Source organism: Coenobita brevimanus, unplaced genomic scaffold, assembly GCF_032717465.1.
Source record: "Coenobita brevimanus isolate Jiangsu-jjx unplaced genomic scaffold, ASM3271746v2 jjx.HiC_scaffold_2582, whole genome shotgun sequence".
NCBI lineage: Eukaryota > Metazoa > Arthropoda > Malacostraca > Decapoda > Coenobitidae > Coenobita > Coenobita brevimanus.
In genome coordinates this window covers 73,180-90,525 of record NW_027643525.1, presented here as the reverse complement: position 1 = coordinate 90,525, position 17,346 = coordinate 73,180, and positions in this window count along the sequence as shown.

Sequence of the window (17,346 nt, the reverse complement as noted above, 5' to 3'; positions counted from 1 at the left end):
TGTCTGAAGGCCGGCTGACTCAGTTCAAACTTCAACATGACATGTCCAACCAGATGACTTATGGTGAAGCGCTGGATGCAGACACAGAAGGAAATGATGAGTTTCACACCAAGCTTAAAAACCTGACTGATGAAGAAGGGTTATGACTCTATCTATCTATCTATTGCCAGACGCCTCAATCCCGTTTGGGGTGGCCACAAACAAATCGCCTCCAAGTCGCCCTGTCCCCCGCCATTTCATTGCCCTGCTCCCAACTCACACCCCCCTCTCTCATATACCTCTCCACCCCATCCCTCCATCTCATCCTCGGCCTCCCCCTCCCTCTTTCCCCCTTCACCTCACTCACATACACTCTCTTCGTCAGTCTTTCACCCTCCATCCTCTCTACATGGCCAAACCACCTCAGTGTGTTCCTCATAACGCTTCCTATCACATCCACTTCAACACCACAACACTCCTTTATATCCTCATTCGTCAGCCTGTCTCTCCATGTGACTCCACAGGCTCCTCTTAAATAACTCATTTCCACTGCTCTCACTCTTGACTTGTGTCCTTCCAACAACGCCCAAGCTTCACTTCCGTACGTTAGAGTTGGTATCATAATACTGTCATGTAGTAACTTTTTCACTTCCATGCTCAATCAGGTTTATAACGTTGATGAAAATGACTGTTCTTCAGGTCTGTCCCAACTAATACCTTGGCTGAAAAGAAGTCATTACTTGGTTGTTTTGTTTTGTGCCAATGCAACAGACTTCCATCGTCTGAAACCTGTTGTAGTGGGGCACACCAAACATCCACGTTGTCGCTAGGGATTAATGGACAGTCTACCAATGATTTATTTCCACTTGCTGATGACTTGGTTTACAGCCAAGATCTTCAGACTGGTTCTATAATTATGTTGTGAAGATCATCCGTTATCAAAATGACAGTCTTGGCCTTGCCCATGACCAAGTGAAGACTCTGTTGCTTCTCAACAATGCTCCTGTTCATCCTGCCAAGGTGGAGTTGGCTGGAGATGGGGGGTTGTATTAGGGTATGTTCTTGCCCATTAATTCAACCTCAATCTTGCAACCCATGGACCTGGGTATTATCGTGGCAATGAAGTGGTTGTCACAGTAGAGGTTTAAGGAAGACGTGATGCTTGTGCTCAAGGACGAGAAGGAGGCAGCCCAAGGCGTCGGCAGTAGGGGGAAGAGGACCTTGGGCACCTAATGCTTGAGCATGGCTGGAACAAACTCCTCAAGGGTAAAGAGATCATTGCTGACTTTACCAGCTTCATAGCTCAAGACTTCATCTGGCATATGGAAGCAGCAGGAGAACAGGTGGCTGAAGACACAATCCACAACTGGCTAGAAGTGGACAAGGGAGAGCCTGGGTACCAGACTCTGTCCAACCAGGAAATAGTGGAGTCCGGGACTGCAGGTGGCACCGACAAGGAAGAGGAGAAGGATGACGATGTGGCAGAAATCCCAAGACTCCAACAAGGGGATGTCCTTCTCGACTACTGTAAGCATCCTACTCAGCAGGCCATCTTTACCGATGCCATGGCCATGTACCTGCAACAGGGCAGTGAGAATGTGACAAAGCTGCAGTCAAGAAGGATTCCCAGGCAGTCCTCCATCACGTCCTTTTTCCATCAGGCGATGCCTGATGCTTCATCGTCACAGCCCTCGACCTCCTCGCATCGTCCTCTTCTGCCCCAGCTGTCAACCTCCTCATACTGGCCTCTGTCACCAACTCTCTACTTCCTCACATTGGCATCGTTTACCCCAGCCAAGCACCATCACAGCCACTTCTTTTTCGCCTCTGCCAAGAACCTCGGCCATGGCATCACCATCAGCCCCATTGACAGTGATGTCTCCACCTGAGGTCTTGCCTCAGTCGGAGGCATCATTGGAGCTTCATCTGGCACCCTCTGCCACTCTATCTCCACTACCTTCTCCAGCACCCTTGGCAGATCTCGAGGTTGAGGTGGTGGAGCTGGAGCAATCATTGTGGGAGCCATTCACCACTAGACCACATGGGATTAAGTGCAATGTACAGTACTGTACTGCACACTGTACAACTCTTCCCTCCAACACTTGGTGAGTACACACAGTAGTACACTATCGGTATGTACTGTAATACTGTACAGTGTAGTGTTTTTATATGCTTAGTTTTCATCTTTTGCAATTGGGAAAGTTTTTATGGACAGAGGGATTGAAATGGATAGAATCACAATACTGTATCTGGCTCAAAGCCAAATGTGGAGCCAAATATACAATACAGTATCTGGCATTTCAATTTATTCGGCATAGGGCCTGACTGAATTACACAGATAACTGAGAGTTCACTGTACCGGGTATATTAGATTAGGTTTTGATAGGTTAATATAGGACAGGACAGGTTAGGTTAGGTTAAATTGGTTTTCTGAATGGTTAATGCATCAAACAAATGTAATTTATAAAGTCTGGAGGAGATTATGGGAATACCTCTGGTGCAATGATGCTCTTTTGTCAACAACACATAGAGATACCATAGCATATTCATTTGTGTATAGTATCTGTGACAGATACAAAAAGAGCATGGAAGGTGTGATCTGTTTAAAAATCTATTTTTGATAAACTATGAACATTGTCAGAACTACAAAACTGTACACAGAATGATAACACAAGATACTGGTATCTGTAACAAACAAATGCAGACTACTAGATAGCTGGTGATTTCCCTGAATTTCAACTTTACCAAAATCACTACTGTAGTCCTCTATAAACATTTTTTTGCATCTTAATGTTGTTTGCCTCAGAATATTTGTGTCTGTTTACATTCTCACCCTACAAAGACGATGCACTTTTCCAGCAACTCATCTCAAGAATGGGCCCCAATCCTAGAATGTCTTAATTATCATCCATCTTTAAGTCTATCTATCTATCTATTGCCAGACACCTTAATCCCATAAGGCAGGGGTTCCCAACCTTTTTAGCACTGAACCCCCCTTTGGTCAGGATTGTATTCATGATGCCCCCTCCCACCCCTCTGACGCCTAAACAACGATGTTCTTATCTGTACCATATGGATGCTTAAGATGCTAGATGGCAACACTACATGTGGTGCTCGAAGTGACTGTTGTGAAGTTTTCCTATCAAAGCCTCTTATTCGTACATATCCTTGGGAATACCCTGTATGCATCTGAACGGCCTAGCCCTATGTTGAACTCTGATTACTCCATGCCCCCCCTAGCAATCACAAACGCCCCCCCCAGGTTGGGAAACGCTGCCGTAAGGGGTGGCCACAAACAAATCGCCTCCATGTCAGCCTGTCCTCTGCCATTTCACTACCCTGCTTCCAGTTCACCCCCCCCCCTCTCATATACCTCTCAACTCCATCCCTCCATCTCATCTTTGGCCTCCCCCTCCCTCTTCCCTTTTCCACCTCAGTCACATAAACTCTCCTTGTCTGTCTCTCACTCCCCATCCTCTCCACATGGCCAAACCACCTCAAAGTGTTTCTCTTAACACTTCCTATCACATCCACATCCACACCACAATGCTTCTTCATTTCCTCATTTGTTAGTCCGTCTCTCCATGTGACTCCACATGCTCCTCTCAAATAACTCATTTCCACTGCTCTCACTCTTAACTTCTGTCCCACCAACAAGGTCCAAGCTTCACTTCCATATGTTAGAGCTGGTACCCCAATACAGTACATCCCCCTAGTACGTGCCTATATGGGTGGCAGAGGACGTCACGTACTAGGAATTCGCGTACTGTGAATACATAAACTCATGGGAAAAATTACATATGGGTGGGACTCCCCTTCATGGGCAACCCCTGAGACGCCTTTCAGACCTATGTATTGTACTATACAGGGAAACTATCTAAGATATATTACCTAAGATAAAGTAAACCAACAAGATTATGGCTTCACTAGGTAAATCAACAAGGATATGGCTTAACTAAACCAACAAGAATATGGCAGCTCACCATTTCCCAAGAGGACAACAGGCATGATGGAGGTGAGAAGAGGATCCGAGGCAGGATGAGGCACCTAGCGTGCATCACCTGCATCATCCACCACACCACCTTCCTCACCATTTTTGTCACCAGCACTTTCGACACTTTCACTACCTAATGCACTCACTTTGCTCATAAACCCTTCAAAGTCTATTTCTGACACCTCAGACATCGAATCAGCCGGATTTGGGCCACTCTTCACTGCCCGTCTCACTTACAAGGAGTTCAATTCACGTACTAATAAAAAATACACTTAAAAAATAAATAAATAAATAAAATAAAAAAGGTCCTCACATACAAGGGGGATCGCGTACTGTGGGAATGTACTGTACTATCATGCAGTAATTTTTTCACTTCCATGCTCACTTCCCTGTTTCTTATCACAGCTTTCAAGGAACCAGCAACCTTTCTTCCTTGTTGTACTCTTCCAAGCACTTCACCCTCTAAACTTTCATCCTTACTCATCACACTACCCAAGTACTTAAACTCACTCTCATTTTTCATTTCCTCACCATCCAACCTCACTGTACATTCACTGACTTCATTTCTCTCGAAGACCATAACTTTACTCTTCCCTACATTCACCTTTAGATTCTGTTTCTTACACACTCTCCCAAACTCATCCACCAAGCCTTGCAGCTCCCCTTTGTCTTCATTTAACAACACAGTATCATCTGCAAACAACAGTACAGGGAGTTTCCAAACACTGCCTTCTCTCATTAGGGCTGCTCCAACATCCACTGCCTTACCTTGTATCTCTTTTACAATCCCATCCATATAAAGATTGAACAACCATGGAGACATGACACATCCCTGTTTCAATCCAACCTTCAAGTAGAAAAATTCACTCATTTCGCTGTCCACATGCACTGCAGACTTAGGACCCTCATACATACTCTTCACAGTATTCAACAACTTCCCCTCTACTCCATATATTATTAATACTTCCACAATCCTTGGCTATCCACCCTGTCATATCTATCTCTCTATCCATCCATAGCCCGACGCACTAATCCCGCAAAGGGTGGCCACAGACAAAAAGTCTCCAAGTCGTTCTGTCACCCACCATTTGACTGCCCTCCCCACGACTCACTCCCCTCTCCCTTATAAACCTCTCAACTTCATCCCTCCACCTCATCCTCAGTCTCCCCTTCCCTCTCCCTCCCTCCACTTCACCTACATACACCCTCTTAGTCTGGCTTTCATTCTCCATTCTCTCCATGTTCAAACCACCTCAGTGTATTTCTGTTAAATCTCTCAATCACATCCATATCCACCCCACAACATTCTTTCACTTCTTCATTCATCAACCTGTCCCTTCATGTCACTCCACATGCTTCTCTCAAGTAACTCACTTCCACTGCTCTCACTCTTGACTTGTTCTCCTTTAGCAAGGTCCACGCTTCGCTTCCATACATCAGGGTAGAGATCACAATACTATCAAGCAGTGACTTCTTGACTTCCACACTCACCTCCCTATTTCTCATCACTGCTTTCAGGGAACCAACAACCTTCCTTCCCTGCTGTACCCTTTCAAGTGTTTCATCCCCAAAACTTCCATCCATACTCATTACACTACCCAAGTACTTGAATGTATTCACATTCTCCATATCCTCACCATCCAACCTCAATGTGCATTCTGTAACTTCATATCTCAAACACCATAACTCTACTCTTGTTTACATGTCCCAGATTCATTTACCAAACCTTGCAACTCCCATTCATCTTCACTTAACAATACTGTATCATCAACAAACAGCAACATCGGAATCTTACACACCTCACCCGTCATATGCTTTCTCCAAATCCATGAGAGCTGCAAACAACTTCTTTCCCTTCTCTAGAAACTTTTCCACTAAGGATCTATGAATGAATATCTGATCTACAAAACCTCTTCCCTTCCTAAAGCCTCCCTGTTCTCCTCCAACTAATTCCTCTGTTATTTCCCTAACTGTCAATAAGTATCCTACCATATACTTTTCCTATTACACTAAGAAGACAAATGTCCCTGTGATTACCACACTTCTTTTTCCCTTTATCCTTTGTACTGGGGAATAATTATACCTGACTTCCAATCCTCCGGGACTCTACCTTCCTCCCAGGCCAATCTGCACATCTTCCACATCCATTCTCCTACTACCTCTCCCTTATGCTTCAGCATTTCACCACACACTCCATCAATTCCTGGGGCTATCCCCATTTTGACTTTCTTCATTGCTGCCACAATTTCCATCCTACTGATTTCTTCCTCTCTTCTCACCTCCCTCCTTCTCCCAGCCATTCCCCAGCCACTTATACTCACATTACTCTCATTCTCTATGTTCAACAATTCCTTAAAGTGTTCTCTCCATCTGCTCACTTTTTCTCCCTTCTTGGCGACCATCATCCACTCACTTGATGCAGTGCTGCCTACTTCTTCCTTAGCCTTTATCATTCTTTTTCTGTGTCTGCCCTCCTCTCTTCCTATTTCTCCCATTTTTCCTGTCACTTCTTATTGCTTTTCTTTCCATTACACGTGGCTTTACATTGAGTGGCAAGCCAAATGGTTTCCTGTAAGCCAAGAAACCATTTACAATGCTGGGTGGTAACCATATAACCAAACCATACGTGCTCCCTATGTGTGAACAAGTGGGTTGGTGGAGGGTTAGTGCCTCTCCCTGTAAAACAAATAACTCAGAGTCAAATGGCTACCCCTTACGGAATTATGGCGTCTGGCAATAGATAGATAGATCAACTAGTAATATACCATTTTTATCTTTCACTCCCCGACTCACTTCTTTAACACCCTGTAACTCTCTTTGGTACCTCTTTCCAGAACATTTTCTTACAGTCCCTCCACTTTACACTCAAATTCCTTCCAAATTCCTCATCCACTCTTCTTACTCTCTCCTACTAATCTTTTCACCTCTCTCTTCCTCTCTACATATGATTCTCTATTTCCGTCTCTCAACTTCTTCCACATCCCTGTTTCTCATCCACTCACTGTATGCTTTCTTCTTTTGTGCTACAGCCTGTCTCACCTCTTCATTCCACCATGCTGTTCCTTGCATCCCCTTTCGTCTTCATCCCACACACCACCTCACAAGCTGCACAGATTTCTTCTGTGAATATCTTGCACACACCTTCCACATCCCTCATCTGCTCCAATCCATATTTACCCAATCACTCCTCCACCTCTCTCTTATATTCTGCCCTTTTTCCGTCCTCTTGTAACTTTCCACCTTCCTTGCATGAACTACTCCCTCCTGTACTTCCCTTCTTCTATTCCTCCATTTCATTTGGACCTTGATTCTTACCACCACCAAGCGGTGGTCAGAAAGTCCACTCCTCCAACCTCTATATGCTCCTTTCTTTAAGAAAAGAACTAAATCCAACCCTTGAACTACTGCCCACCCAGTCTAACACTGGCAGTGCACAAGACTATAGGACAGTCAGCCACTAATTCAAACATAAAATTTCATAGACAACAACCAACTGTTTGACTACAACTAGCTTCACTTTAGGCCCAACAGATCTGCTGTCAACCAACTTCTCCTGACATACAACTTCAGTAATCCCTCCACTATCTGATGTAATAGAGCCAAAGGTATGTCCAGAAAGTGGTCCCGTTCAGAAAGTGGGCCCCTGGCTCCTGGACTGGTACTTAAGGACCCTAACCCAGCCTAACTTTGAAAGCCACCTAAATAACTCCCTACCGGACATGCATAGCACCTATTTAAGACCCTATTCACACCAATAATGAACATAAAGCATGAAATAAATGAAAAGGAACCAAAGAATGAGGAATTAGAAGTGTCTGTACCTCAGCCAGGGTACTTACAGCACGTCTGTCCTTCTCTAAGGCTTTGGCAGTGGTGAAAATGCTCATGAAGCACACACAGTAATCCAGTGTTGTGCTGCACTTACAGTAATTTCTTGCACTGTGAGTTATAATTTTTTAACACTGCACATTGTTAATTGCACCAGGCCAGTTTCAACCACCAGTTTCAATCGCCAGTTTGCACTCCACTGTTAATCCTTTGCACTCCAATTCTAATTTCTTAACATTGCACAACACTGTAAATTCTCATGTGGTCTACTGGCGAGGTATTGTAGTTTATTCACTGTTTATTCACAAAAACGAGCACGTGTGGCATCCACTGTAATAAACACCCACTCGCGATCGAAGTAAAGCAGTAACTGTTGGAGTGTTGGTGACGGGAAACAGAGTTGCCAGATCGCAACGGCCACATTACCAAACCCCTCAATTTTCATTACCGGTGTAGCGTTATAATCTGTCCCCCTGTCCGCCCCCTATGGCGCATGCGCGGGGGGTTGCCAGAGGCCGCCACAAATATGCCATTTGTCCTCTGATCTCTGTAGGGGTAACATGATCGGAGCCTCTCACCCTTTGTTTACAAACGGCAAATGGTCATTCCGGCTTCTCATATCATTCGTCTCAAAGCTTTCTCGGGTAGTTTCCGCCCTTAAATTAAATTAAGTTAGGCGGAAAGCAGTAAAAATTCGAATTTCTAAGGTATGAATGAGTTAGGTTGGATAAACATAGTTATAATTAATCATCTGGGGACGAGTTATCTAATCTCTTAGGCGTGAGGATTGCCTTAGCTTTGTTCTTACCCAATTGTATCTTTACAGGAATGAGTCAAGCTCGTACTGTCCCGTGTATTAAACCTTTATCGTACATATCCTTGAAATTATAAATAGTTTTGGCACACACTACCTCATTCGGTTGTGCATTCCACTGATCAATTGTCCTATTAGGGAAACTGAATTTCCTTACATTTTTATCACCTCTCTTTTTATGCTGTATTTTGCAATGTCCTCTTGCTGATGCTTCACACATATGATATATATTCATTTATGTCTATTTTCTCTTCCCCTGATATACATTTATATAGCATAATCATGTCTCCTCCTCCTCTCTTGCAGCATTGGTAAATTCAGTCTTCCAGCCTTTCTCAGTAACGTAAATCCTTTAAGCTTGGTACCCATCTTGTAGTGGCCCGTTGTACTTTTTCAATCTTATCTGTATTTTTTGAGATGAGGATTCCAGACTACTGTGATGCATACTCCAGAGTTGGTCTGATGAATATTATCTTCCTCAGCATATCTTCATTTATATGTGTGAATGCTATTCTCATATTAGCAAGCAATGTATACATGTTTCGTACCTTCTCACTGATGTGATCATCAGGAGATAGTCTGTTACTGATAATTACTCCTAGGTCCTTCTCCTTTTCTGATATGTGTAGGGTTGATCTTCCTACCTTATAATACCAATCTGGTCTTTTCTCACTTTTACCAAATTTTATTACATGACACTTATCCACATTAAATTCCATTTGCCATTTATTGCTCCATTCATGAAGCTTGTTCAATTCCTCTTACAGCTCTTTGCAAGAATCTATGTTAGTAATTTTCCTTTGAATTTTTGCATCATCTGCAAACATATTTAGGTAGCTTCCTCTCTGCGTTATATATTCGCTTTAATACCCACCCAACCCCTTTTAAGTGCCATAGAGTCAATAAGTGGCTTGGTGCTAGCTTTTCCTTTTCCTTTTTTTCCCAATTATCCAATCCAATCCCTTTAGTTTTGAGAAATCTTACATCTCCCTTTAGTTTTGAGAAATCTCACATAAGAGTGTTAGGCTGGTCCAGTATAGTTCAAGTTCAGTCAATGTGAAATAAAAATTAGCCTCTAAATTTCATTTATGGAAAATTACTTTCAACTCCAAATACTATGAAAACAGTATGCACTCCAGTAGGGTATGCATACTGAAGGTTCCTGTTCACACTGTTACAGCACTTCTACTGATTCAATGGATAATGATAAAGTACAAACCCTTATCAGTTACGTTACTGAGATCACTTCAGATACTAGTTGTTATGGGAAATAAAAAAAAAAAAATTCCTAAGTTAGGTTATTCAGCACATTGGGTACATTACTACACATCACTGATTGACATATTTTAATACCAATCATTTATTTAAATCTGCACACACGTGCAGTACTATAAACCCTGTCGTGTCCAGTAGCACAGGATATATTTATATACTGTACTATCAGTGGAAATGCATTGAATACAGTAATTAAAAAAAAAAGAAGCAAAAGTTAGCACCAAGCCAATGAAAATATGGCACTGAGGTGGAAGGGGGTTGGGTGGTTAGTAAAGTGAAAATATAAGGCTGAGAGATAAGACACATGAAGTACAAGAGGAGGTGAATAATAAGTGCCAGTACCAAGCTAAAACAATGACTACATGGCACTATAATGGAAGAGGGTTAGGTGGGTATTAAAGTGAAAATGTAAGGCAGAGAGGTAAGACAGATAAAGTACAGGAGCAGTGTGGGAAGAGGGGAAGGATGGAGATTAAAGTGCCCCTTTTGCCACAAGCAGGGATACTGAGGAAGTATTCTGTCCCCCCTCCCCAGAGGGGTACTATCAATGGAAACTAACCCAGCTCCCAGTCACAGTTATCTCACGAATCCTTTCCCCTCGGGGAGGGGGGGATAGAATACTTCCTCAGTATCCCTGCTTGTCGTAAAAGCCGACTAAAAATCCTTCCCCTTTTCCCCCTCTGCTTCTTGTACTTTATCTGTTCCACCTCTCTGCCATATATTTTCAATACACACCCAAGTTAGTGCCACATAACTTAGTCATTGAATGGAATGGATTATTAAAGAAAAAAAAAGAAAAGAAAAGAAAGGAAAGCGAGCACCAAGCCACTCAATGGCTATATGGCACTACAATAGGAGTTGGGTGGGTATTAAAGTGAAAATATAAGGCAGAGAGGTGGGACAGATGAAGTACAAGAAGCAGAGGGGGAAAAGAGGAAGGATGATGATTAAAGTGTCCCTTTTAGACGGTTTTTACGACAAGCAGGGATACTGAGGAGGTATTCTATCCCCCCCCCCTCCCCAGGGGGAAACTTAGTCATTGCAGTGGCTTGGTGCTCGCTTTCCTTTTTTTTTTTTTTTTTTTTTTTTTCCATGAGTCCTTTACTCATCCCTCTTAACCACCTGTGAGGTCTACAAATACCTGTACACTACTCAAATTTAACACAATGAGAACTACTCAGCTACAGATCAGTATCACTGACCAGTGTTGTAAGATACTAGAAAAGCTGATAAGGGAAGTTTGGGTAAAACATCTAGAACATGGTATGATAAAAGAGAGGCAGTTCGGTTTTAGGAAGGGAAAATCATGTGTTACTAATCTTCTAAGCAATTATGATAAAGTTAGAGAAACATTACAGAAAAGAGAAGGATGGGTGGACAGTATCTATTTAGATTTTAAGAAAGCATTTGACAGAGTACCGCATCAAACACTTTTATAGAAGCTGTACTATCAAGGAGGTATCCAAGGCAATCTCCACTGTTGGATGCGGGATTTTCTCAGAAAAAGGGACATGAGAACAATATTAAGGGGAAATTACTCATCATGGAGGGAAGTGACCAGCGGAGTTCCACAGGGCTCAGTTATATTTTTAGTATATATAAATGGCATAGAGAGTAATATTGGAAATGGAAGCTATCTAAATATGTTTGCAGATGATGCAAAAATTCAAAGGAAAATTACTAACATAGATTCTTGCAAAGAGCTGCAAGAGGAATTGAACAAGCTTCATGAATGGAGCAATAAATGGCAAATGGAATTTAATGTGGATAAGTGTCATGTAATAAAATTTGGTAAAAGTGAGAAAAGACCAGATTGGTATTATAAGGTAGGAAGATCAACCCTACACATATCAGAAAAGGAGAAGGACCTAGGAGTAATTATCAGTAACAGACTATCTCCTGATGATCACATCAGTGAGAAGGTACGAAACATGTACCGGTATACATTGCTTGCTAATATGAGAATAGCATTCACATATATTAATGATGATATGCTGAGGAAGATAATATTCATCAGACCAACTCTGGAGTATGCATCACAGTAGTCTGGAATCCTCATCTCAAAAAATACAGATAAGATTGAAAAAGTACAACGGGCCACTACAAGATGGGTACCAAGCTTAAGGGATTTATGTTACTGAGAAAGACTGGAAAGACTGAATTTACCAATGCTGCAAGAGAGGAGGAGGAGACATGATTATGCTATATAAATGTATATCAGGGGAAGAGAAAATAGACATAAATGAATATATATCATATGTGTGAAGCATCAGCAAGAGTACATTGCAAAATACAGCATAAAAAGAGAGGTGATAAAAATGTAAGGAAATTCAGTTTCCCTAATAGGACAATTGATCAGTGGAATGCACAACCGAATGAGGTAGTGTGTGCCAAAACTATTTATAATTTCAAGGATATGTACGATAAAGGTTTAATACACGGGACAGTACGAGCTTGACTCATTCCTGTAAAGATACAATTGGGTAAGAACAAAGCTAAGGCAATCCTCACGCCTAAGAGATTAGATAACTCGTCCCCAGATGATTAATTATAACTATGTTTATCCAACCTAACTCATTCATACCTTAGAAATTCGAATTTTTACTGCTTTCCGCCTAACCTAATTTAATTTAAGGGCGGAAACTACCCGAGAAAGCTTTGAGACGAATGATATGAGACGCTGGAATGACCATTTGCCGTTTGTAAACAAAGGGTGAGAGGCTGTGATCATGTTACCCCTACAGAGATCAGAGGACAAATGGCATATTTGTGGCGGCCTCTGGCAACCCCCCGCGCATGCACTGTAGGAGGCAGATGGGGGGACAAATTATAACGCTACACCGGTACCAAATTTAACTTTTCATTACCAAATTTAACTTTTCATTACCAAATTCGTAAAGCTAGCATTTATTCCTCACTAATTATATATACAAGTGGAAATACAGTACATGCAATCACTCTTCTTATAATTAACAGCATGTTGATTATTTTCATGTTATGTAGGCTAGTAGATTAATCAGAAAGAGCAGACAATCCACCATCTCCATCCTGTGTATCCTCATACATGTGAAAAATCCATATGGTAATGCATTATTCTAATTCATTACCAAATGAATTTTTCATTACCAAATTGGCAAACATTTGGTAATGAAAAATATCAAATGGCAATACTGACAGGAGAGGGGGGAGGGGGGAGGAAGGAAGGGGGGAAGAGGCCATGGTGTAAACAGCTGTTCGGTGCCGCGTGGCAATTTCAAATTACAGGAGGGAAAAAAATTGGATTGGGGGGGGATTTTTTTCATTTTTGGGTTCTGAAGGTCCAGGCCCACAATGTCCGGTAAATGGGGTGTCCGGAAAGTGGGCGTCCGGATAGTATAGGGATTACTGTATATCACACTACAGTATGATCAAGGTGAAACCATAGACCTCATTCTGTTTAACTTCCAAGAGACTTTCTACGAGGTTTATCATCAGATACTGTTGGACAACCAGCAAACCATATGAATATCTGGAAATCTTTTTGCATGGATTAAGAGCTAGTGGGAAATGGGAAACAAAATCCACCTTTATGTGGTTTCTTCCATTATGCCGGAAACAAACAACCTCAGGTACTGCTTAAGGAAGGTGATGATAATAACAGGAAAAAATTTTCAGCAGGAAAAGGTCATTTACCACCCTGAAAGCAGCCACGAAAAAACTGAAACCAAGCTTGAGGAATGTGAATGTTAATTGGTAATGTCTTTCTGCTGCTTAAAGCGTACATTCACCAAAAATCCTTCATATAGAAAGGAAATCAAAATGAACATACATGAATTAGGTATGTAACAAACATGCCACGCTCTCCTACGATTCTATTTTGACCAGTTTTTCCTATAAGCCCTCAGTTCTGAAATTTAACATTAGGCTTACCAATACAGTAACGTCTGTACGTCCCACAAAATGTATCTTGATTCTGATGCCACACCCAGATAAATGAGCCGGTCTTAATAAAGTAAAAACAAAAATGGTCAAAGTTTCTACGATCTCCCACTCACAAGTCTAACTCGCTAGAAATTTACTGTTTATGTTGTGATGTTGTTGAGGTATTGCCTTTACAACGGCACCTCTAAACGATTTCCTTCTTTCTCTTTTCTCTTTCTTATATGTCTTTCTGTGGTCACACCTCCTCTTCTCTTACTACGTGTAAGCTATAATCAGTCGCCTGAATTTCTGAGCCTCTTCACTTTCCTTTCTCTTTTTTTCCAGCATTTAAATATTATTAATTTCTTTTTTTCAATACCACTTGTTTTAAATAGGAGGTTCCCAAGTATATTATTTCTTTCCTCTATATATGGCTGTTGTAATTCTACCAGTTGTGTTCTTTCTTCCATATATCCTGTGCAGTCTAATAAAAAATGTATCGTCTTCTGTCTCTACATTACACATTGGACAATTTGTCTCAGTTCCCTTGAATCTATTTTTATTTGCTAAATTTAGTGTATTAGATCTGCATTTAAACAGAATTATGGAGGCTGGTGAATTATCATATATTTCATCTACTCCACCTATTTCTTTCTTCCATTTTTTATATACTTCTCTTAAAAATATGAAAAGAGGGAAGGCTCCGGGAGAAGATGGAATAGTAGCAGATTTACTGATGGATGCAGGAGCAAAAGTACAAAATAGGCTTGCTCATTTATTTACCCAATGTATAAAACAGAAGAAAATTCCCCAAACATGGTGTAATGCAATTGTTATTCTACTTTATAAAAAAGGCGACTCAGTAACTATAGACCCATTAGCTTGCTATCAGTCATTTACAAACTTTTCACTAAAGTCCTTACAAACAGAATAGCTACAAATTTGGAGGAAAACCAACCTCGTGAACAGGCAGGATTTCGAAGCAGGTACTCGACTACTGATCATCTGAAACTACAGAATATAATAAACCACTGTGCTTAGGTTTTGTTGATTACGAAAAGGCTTTCGACTCAGTGGAGCACATAGCAATTATAAATTCATTGCAAGAACAAGGAGTGAATGACAACATTGTAAAACTGCTCGAAAACATATATAAAGAGGGAACTGCTACAATTAAATTACATAAGGACTCAGAGAAAATTAAGACTGAGAACCAAAGTTATTTACAGCATGCCTAGAAAGTATTTTCAAAAAGCTAGACTGGGAAAACAAAGGAGTAAACATAGATGGAGAAAAGCTAAACCATTTAAGATTTGCAGATGACATTGTCCTAATCTCAGAAATAGCGGAGGCATTGCAAGAAATGTTAAATGACCTGAACAGAGAAAGTCTGGAAGTAGGGCTAAAGATGAACCGGAGTAAAACTAAAGCAATGTTTGATACACAAAAACCAAAGAGCGTCATAAGAATAAGCGATGAAATTCTTGAAGAAGTTGAGGAGTACAATTACCTGGAACAAATACTAAAATTAACGAAAGATAATGATAGCGAAATAAAAAGACGCATGAAGGGGTGAAGGAGTGAGGGGGATGGATGAAGGGAGAAATGGGTGAAGAGAAAGAGGAGGAAGACAAGGGTGAGGAAAAGTGAGTGAGAGAGGGATGAAGTGTGTGTGTGTGTGTGTGTGTGTGTGTGAGAGAGAGAGAGAGAGAGAGAGAGAGAGAGAGAATGTGGGTGGCGGTAAATGATGGAAAGCTTTCGGTAAACATAGAGACATTATGAAAAGTAGCTTGCCAGTTTGTATGAAACGAAAAGTATATAACGAATGTATAATTCCAGCTGTGACGTATGGTTGTGAGACTTGGAAACTGACAAAATCGTTGGAAAATAAATTAATTCGTTCTCATATAGCAATGGAAAGGTCAATGTTGGGAATATCTTTGAGAGACAGGAAAAGATCAACTTGGATGAGACAGCAGACTAAAGCCAAAGATACTATAGAAGTTATAAAAGAACAAGGGATAATCGATGTAGCAAGAGGTTGACTGACTGGACACCAAGAGATGGTAAGCGTAGCAGAAAAAGGCCAGGCAGGAGATGGAGAGATGAGATAGAGAAATTTGCAAGGAAAACGTAGCAAAGATTGGCTTAGTCAAGGAATTCGTGGAGATGGCTGGGGGAGGCCTTTGTTTAGCAGTGGACTTGTAATGGCTGATGATGATGATGATGATGATATATATATGTATATATATATTATATATATAGATATATAATATATATATACATATATATTATATGTGTATATACATATATATATATGTATATACACATATATATATATATATATATATATGTGTATATACAGTATATATATATATATATATATATGACATAGGCTGCATAAATATTATGCAAAAGAATACTAACATGCCACGTGAAGTTGCAGGTAAGGAAGAAGTGCAATGGAGTCTCCTAACCATTTCACTCTGGTGGCATATTTTACCTTTTGGTTTTGTTAACATCAGTTGAATGTACTCAGCTGAGGAGAGACTTCTGAGATTGGAAAAGCTAAATACAATCAGCTTTTAACTCCTTCAGTTGAAGAAAAAAAAATTGAAATAGCTAAAGCAGCCTGGAAGTAGCAGGAATAAGCTATAAAAATGTGTCATTGGACTGAAGTGGCTGTGCTGATTATAGTGCAGTAATTCCTCATTTTTGTTCATTCATTTATCATTTACTCCAGTGTTGCCCCATGAGGAGCATAGGAGTCTTGGGCTAGGCAAGCTGGTCCTGAGATTTAAGATGAGATTGATCACTCACTCATCCCTGAGTGGCATTATGTGAGCAGTAAACCCCAACTACCCCTTGGATAAAAACCTGAACAGGCTCAGTCCGATTGGAGTGCCTTAATTGCCCACTAAACCACCAGGTGCCATAATTTGGTTATATGGTTACCACCCAGTGTAGTAAGTAGTAAATGGTTTCTTGGTGTACAGGAAACCATTTGGCTTGTCACTCAGTGTAGAGTCACCCTTAGACAGAAGATAGAGGAAAGAATGAAGGAAAGAAAGACAGAATAGGAAGGAAGGAAAAGAGGAAAGGACAGGCACCCGAGAGCAGTACTACATCGTGTGAATTTCTCATTTTCACTAGATATTATTCCAGATATCAAATAATACCCTGCATCGTCTTAACCCCTGTAATGCTGATTGTTTGTATAGTAGTTTACCTCTTTTGAGTTTTTTTTTTTTTTTTTTTTTTTTTAATCCAGATCTCCTTTCCCACCCTAGGGCAGGGTGAGGAGTAGCAATATCCAGATAGCCTAAATTTGCCCAATCCAATGGTCCACGCCTCTTTCTCTGACCAGTCTTTCTTCTATATAGGCACTTGGGTATATTCAGTAATAAATTTCCATTATTAATAAAGTAATTGACTTTGGTTGAATCTTTTAAAGGGCAGCTCAAAGCCTTTTTCTTATTGAGGACTTAGTAGAGAAAATGTCAAAGCAACTTACAGTAGCGAGAACTGTCATTACTGTACGGGTCACAATCTTCCC